Source organism: Chenopodium album, chromosome 2 (genome assembly GCF_948465745.1).
Source record: "Chenopodium album chromosome 2, dcCheAlbu1.1, whole genome shotgun sequence".
NCBI classification, from domain to species: Eukaryota; Viridiplantae; Streptophyta; class Magnoliopsida; order Caryophyllales; family Amaranthaceae; genus Chenopodium; species Chenopodium album.
Window position 1 is genome coordinate 25033431 of NC_137835.1, and position 6759 is coordinate 25040189.

Genomic DNA, 6759 nt, shown 5'->3' on the forward strand with positions numbered 1-6759 from the left:
CATTTTATTTTTATTTTTTTAAAACGAAAATATATAGAAAGAATTAGGACAATTTTTTTCCAAGACGAACTCCTAAAGGATCCTAATAAATAGTATATGCATAAAATTTCCAAGGTAAGCAACATAATCGGTTGGAAATTTTGACTTTTGGTGCCACGAAAATGGTTTATATTGACTTTTGGTTCCATTTAAAATTGAGAACCTATTGCATGCGTACAGGCTACTAAACAAAAGCCCAAAATGAAAACGGGTTTAAAACTCGGTATTAACGGTCATCGCGGGTTTAAAACCCAATTTCGAAATAGAAGTATAGAATTAGGTGTAGGGTATTTTAAGCATCCTACACTTAAGCCCTACTGTAATCATATACTTCAGCATGATAGCGTCTAAAGGGAATGAAGCTAGAGCAAAAGAGTCGCCAACAAGTTTTAGGAACCTGTAAACCGTTCACAATGTTCACTCCTTCACGAACCAAGAGATGCTAAGTCCATAGTGGTCTGGAACCATGACTGGATATTCGGGGATGAAGGTAAAAATCCAACTTAAAAGAGATTGAACCTGTCATAAAAATAGGCCTCTATTATATATTCTTTTCATATTCATGTGCGCTTTCTCACTAACGTACAACCAATAGGTTAATTCTAAACCTGTTTAATCTATGTTGGTTGAATATTTATATACAAACAAATCTATTATTGGTGATCACTTGAATTATAATCATATTACCCTAACAAGTTTATTAATTATCTTATAAAGCGTAATTACAAGTACAAATTCCTTTTAATCATGCATAAAATGCGTGATCAAGCAACAATATATCAAGCAACATAACAACAATTATCATAATGATATTCTCAATCTCATCAAAACATAATATTATTGGCAAGATCCTAGGCATGATATTAATAAGATTAATAATAAATCCTAGCATGTCACTAAACATTAAAATTTTAAAGCTTTAACCCTAAAATGATATTAACATGATATTAGAAATAGGAAGCAATCAAACATGATACTAGAAAAGCAATAAAAACATACTAACATGATACCAGAAATTAATATAATCTAAGCATGAATTATAAATCAAAAGTGCAATTAAATTACTTACTTCGATGCCTCGTATTTCTTTTTAATTACAAAATACACGCGTTAGTAACTTCAAGGAAAATATTAAATCAAACAATTAATTTAAATAATTGAAATAGAGATTTGGGACCAAACCCTTAGAAATTATCAATCTTTCACGACTAGGGCGAAGACAACTTCGAGCTTGGCTAGGTGTGTTTAGAACTTGTGAATGAGGAAAAAGAATAGAGACATAATTGATTTTTTATCATGGACTAAATTAAACTGGACTGGACGTTTTCCATAAATAGAGTAAGAAAAGAAATATTTTCAAAAACAGAAAGAAGTATTTTTATTAAACAACTGCATCACAAGACTTTTCACATTTCACCTTGTTTGATAATCAATGACGTGAAAGATATTCATCACTGGGTTTTGGTTTTTGGGAATTGTAGGCGTCGTTCAAAGTGCGCCTACGTTAAAACATGTTGTGAATATGCTGGGCACTTATAGGAAGTATGAATTGACATAATACGATTAGGGACAAGGAATGTAGGGAGCCGCCAACAAGTTTTTAAGGAACTTGTAAACTGTTCACGCATCATTTAAGGCAACCACAAATAAGGGACAACAAAGACAACAACGATTAACCCGTGAAGGTTACACCCCATTTATAATCCATGAGATTACTAACTCCATATGGGTCGGAACCACGAAAGGAGGATGAGGGATGATGGTACGAAGTGAGTCATGGAGTCACATTCGCCCGTATTGGCCTCTACTCGATTATTATAGTGAAAAGGATTCCTCCGATCTCAAAAGCATACAAACAAAATATTCAATTTGCTCCAAACTATTATTATGCTAAATTGGTTGAATATTAATGCAACACATAATTCTAAAACATTAGTGATCACTTGAATTAATAACAAGATTAAAAAGGAACCTAAATCGGTTGTCCAAATTATCTTATTAGGCGTGATTTTCAATTACATATTCCCTTTAACATGCAATATGGTGATAAAAAATAATAATAGAATCAACATTAATATTGGAAGCAATTTAACAATAAATTTTTATTCAAATCAAATATAAATTAACCTAATCATGATACTAGCAACAAGAATAAAAATAAGAGTAATTAAGTGATTAATTTTTCATTTTCCGCGTTTCCTTGAATTGCTACATCATGAATAAACTGTTAGTAACTTCAATAAAAATAAATCAAATGAAAATTAAATTAAATAAAAAGTAGAGTTGATTTGGTCCAAACCCTTAGTCAATTATACCTTTCACGCCTTGGTTTAAGTATAGAACTTTGGGTATTGTATGGACTCCTTGGAGTGCTTAGGGGAAGTATTTTGAGAGAATAGGGTGGCTAGTGTTTAGGCTATAGAGGGAGAAGAGAATGATTTTGTGATCAAGCTTGTTGATGATTGAAAAAAGGGAGATATGACCTCTATTTATAAGGAAAAAAGAGGGTCGAAGAATCAAGAAAAGATAAGAATAAGAATTGGAATAATACTCTTGCGATAGACAACAGTTTTACGGTTTTTGTTTTTATCATATATTTTGATACAAAAATCGGAATAAGATAAATAATATGTCGTTGCAAAGCTGTTGCAGTCTACTTTCTAACCCAATTAAAATCAGATTAAAATCCTTTGTAGAATAAAAGATATGGCCGAAATAGTGAGACGGTGTCAGTTTTGGATAGAGTTTGATATTTCATTCATATCTTTTCCGTTATAGCTCGGAATTGATATTAAAATATATAATTGGAAAGATAATTTCAAGGGATATCCAGAAATTTAAGATTTAGATAAACCTATGAGGCACGAAAATAATATCTGTCTATCTTTGAACATCTTTCAATTCGAATAGAATTAGGATTTTCAAAAAGAAAAGTTTTATTCAATTTCAAACTCTTTAATCTTATCTTTTCAAAAAGGATAATTAAGATGTTTTAGAAACTTATAGAAGCTTCCAATTAATCCTAATTGGTTTAGGAATGTGATTAAATCCTTTGGACCCTCCACATGATCATTGGGTCGTAGGTAAGGTGGGCTTAGGTTCGGTTTGGGCTCAGTTTAGTATTTTGACCATAACTTATTCGTTATAACTCAGATTTGGGCTTATAATATATCGTTGGGAAGATCTTTTAGTGCCCCATCCAACTATTTAATCATTTTATCCAGATTATGGACCAAAATAAAATGGACTAAACGTTTTTATAATAAGGACATGAAATGAATGATTTTAAAGGACACGAAATGAATTATTGTGGGTTTAAAGGCATGAAAAGAGGAAAATAAATTATGGTTTGGGGAAATGGGCTAGGAATTGGGTTGGTTTATGAAATGTATTGGGATTTGAATATGGATTTAAGCACTCCAAAGATTAAATACTCAACCCGACTAATAATGGCGGTGAAAGGTTGTTCATTATTAGGTTTGGTATTGGGGAGACATTTTTAGGTGTCTACAGGGATACACATTTAGGTGTCTACAGAAGCCCCCACTTTGAATGAGTTTGGAGAAACGAAAGTTTCAAAAACAAAAGTCAAAGTAGCGATAGGGATGAAGAATGATTTAGAACGTTCTACGATCCTAAATCATTCTTGTAATGCTGATACATGCAAACTAGCGTTAGTTAAAAAAGATAAATAGTTAAGAAACGCGTATCTTGCACCGTCGAGTACACGTCTTTGAAGTAACCGACTTTGTATCATTTTTGTTGTGACAATCTCCATAGTACTACGTGAACGACATCGTCGAAGACCATTGCTTGTAGTTATCCTCGATTGTTTGTGACAATCCTCCACAGTACCTTGGGAACATCGTCAAAGGTGACTGCTTGTAGCCATCTTCAACGTTGTGGCAGTACCTCGCCACTATAGACAATCTCCTCTATATCTTGGGAAATCATCGAAGATCGTTGTTTGTAGCTATCTTCAGTTTTATAATGATAACCTTCCTAGGAAACTTATCGAAGACCGCCGCTTGTTGATCCTCAGTGCTTTGCTTGAATTTTTTTTGCTGTGCCAGTACCTCGGCGCATTTTGTAAATGGGCCGGTGCCTTGGCGCTTGTGCTTGCTTTGTGAACCATTACCTTGGTGCTTGTGCTTGCTTCGTGAACCACTACCTTGGTGCTTGTGATGAGCGAATGCTTAGGCGCTTTAAGTTAAGTAAGACGATCATGGTTAGGTCGATCACTTACTGCAATTGTAATCGAGCCGACTACTAATCATGTCAACTTGCTTATATGGGCTAACTGGCGTACCAAGGAACCCAAACTGTTGCATTAGGTTCGCATAAATAATTATGGGGGCCACAAGCTATGTTGCTGAGCCTGCGCGCTCAGAAACCTGCTGTCGCCACGCGCAGAAGCTGTCGTGATACGACAGGAATCACGCATTTTGATGTTGGAGTCGGGTTTTCAAAATAAAACCCCCTTTCTTCTCCATTTACCGTGGCTGCTTCATTTTGTTCGATTTTCTCTCGAGAGTTTGAATCACTCATTCTCACTCGTTTCTCAACCGAATTCGCTCAAGTTTTTTGCAAATCAAAGCTTTCGATCTCTAAGTTCCTGATCTATGTAAGTTTTCTCCAAACTCACCTCGGTTTTGTTGAATTTTGCGTGTTTTTATTCACGAATTTCCGAAAAATTATAAGCTTGTGTTGCTTAATTCGCCTTGTTTGTTGAATTTTATGCCATGATTTTTTTGTTTATGTTTGTATATTGCCTTAGGAGTGTTTTGAGACTTGTTTGACTCGATTTGTTGAAGAAACGAACATTTTTCCATTGTCGAGCCTTGTGAGTTCGTGAGAACAATGTGGCTCGTTCTTGATTCTTGCTAGTTATTCATGCTTAATTTGTCACAATTTTTGTCATAGTATTGTAAGAAATTGTTTGATTTCTTGAAAATGCTATTTCTGATTGAATCTAAATCATGCTCTGTTTTAGTATTACGTACTCTGTTTTTGTTCAAACATAGTATCATGCGACTAGGTGAACCGTAGACACTATAGTTACTTTGATTTATTATTGTTTGTTTGCATAATTTAGCATGTCTCGACGTCGTGGCTCTGGTTCCCGTTCTCGCGAGGCTCATCGGGAGGACGAGCCTATTGACACAGGCGAGGGAGCTTCCACTAGCCTACGGGAGTTCCTTGAGTGGGATGAGCGCACTGTCTTCTTCGCGCCCGAGTTTCACATCTCAAAGCGAGTGCGGCTCGGGATGACTGGCGACCGTGTTTGTTGCCACGGCTCAGGCAACGGGTCTATTGGTCAGCTGTACGACCTTCACTTTCGCGACAACAACGAGTTGCGCGAGCTATGGGAGTCTTGTAGTCTGACTCCTCTACTTCAGGCTACGCGGGCCATATACTCTTTCACGTCGAGCCGGTCTCTGGTTTGAGCTTTGGTGGAGTTCTTTTGGGACACTACCAACACTTTTCACTTTCCTTGGGGTGAGATGGCTATCACTCCTCTCGTCTTCTCTCTCATCACCGGTTTAGAGTTCCGGGCAGCTGTAGTTCCATTTGGTAGCGATATTACTGTTTCTCTCCGGAGGTAGAGGAGTTGATTAGCCCTATAGCTATTCGAGCTCGTGGCGAGGCTCGACCGACGCAAATCAGCGCTCGGTGCATTGGCCGAACCATGCTGATGGAGGCCTTTCATGATGGTGCGACTACCCTAGAGCAGCAGGTGCGCATCTTTGCTTTGATTCTTTTGTCGGGGACCTTCTTCCCTGACAAGGGTAGTCGCGTGCTACTCTACTATATGGATGCTCTTCGTGACCTTCGTATGGTCGGATCATATGACTTCCAACTTGGCCTATGTTGACTTCATGCTTGGATTGCGACTCGCTTGTCGCCACCGCAGTTTTGACGGGGAAGTCACACTTTCCAGTTTCTAGGGGCTCGTAGAGGTATACTTTATTTCTTTTAACCAAAGCTTGTTTTAGGTTTTGTGCTAGCATTTGCTGACACTTCACCTTGTCTTATAGGTCTAGTTCTACGAGTATTTCCCTTCTTTTTTCTCCAGCGAGGCCTTCGCCTCGAGGGCTTCCCATTGCTGCCAGTTGGGGAGGCCGCTATATCGACCATATTGCTGCTTATGGATGTTCGTTTTGTAGGAGCCTGAGGTTCGGTACCGGTCGTGGGATGATTTTTTCTTTCCTGCATTGGCCATGCAGTACAATCCCAGCGTCGGTATTTTTAAGGGACATACGCCGCTGTTGTATACGTAGGTGAGAGAGTTGCAATTCAGCATTCTTCAGAGTCCCTTGTTGTTCCTTCTTGCTTTCCTCGTCATATGTTCGATTAGACGAGGCTGAGGGCTCGGGCGCTTGGACGCCAGCGGGTTAGGATTGGCAGAGCCAATTCATATGAACCGTAGTTATGGAGATAGGCTTTTGCCGCGTTTGGCCCCACCGCCTCGCTTGCTAGAGCCAACAGAGGCATCTTTCGTATTTTACATTTGTTCATTTGATAGCCCCCGAGCCAATCCTAATTATTCAGGTTTTACTTTACAGGCTTCGACTAGAGAGTTCGTGCCTCTGTCAATATCCATCGTCTACCAGGGCACTTTTGGTCCTGCTGAGGAGATGATTCCTCTGGCTCCCGAGTCATGGCGCTTCATAGAGGAGTCGATACCTCGGCACTAGACTTTAGTAAGTCACTTTTTTT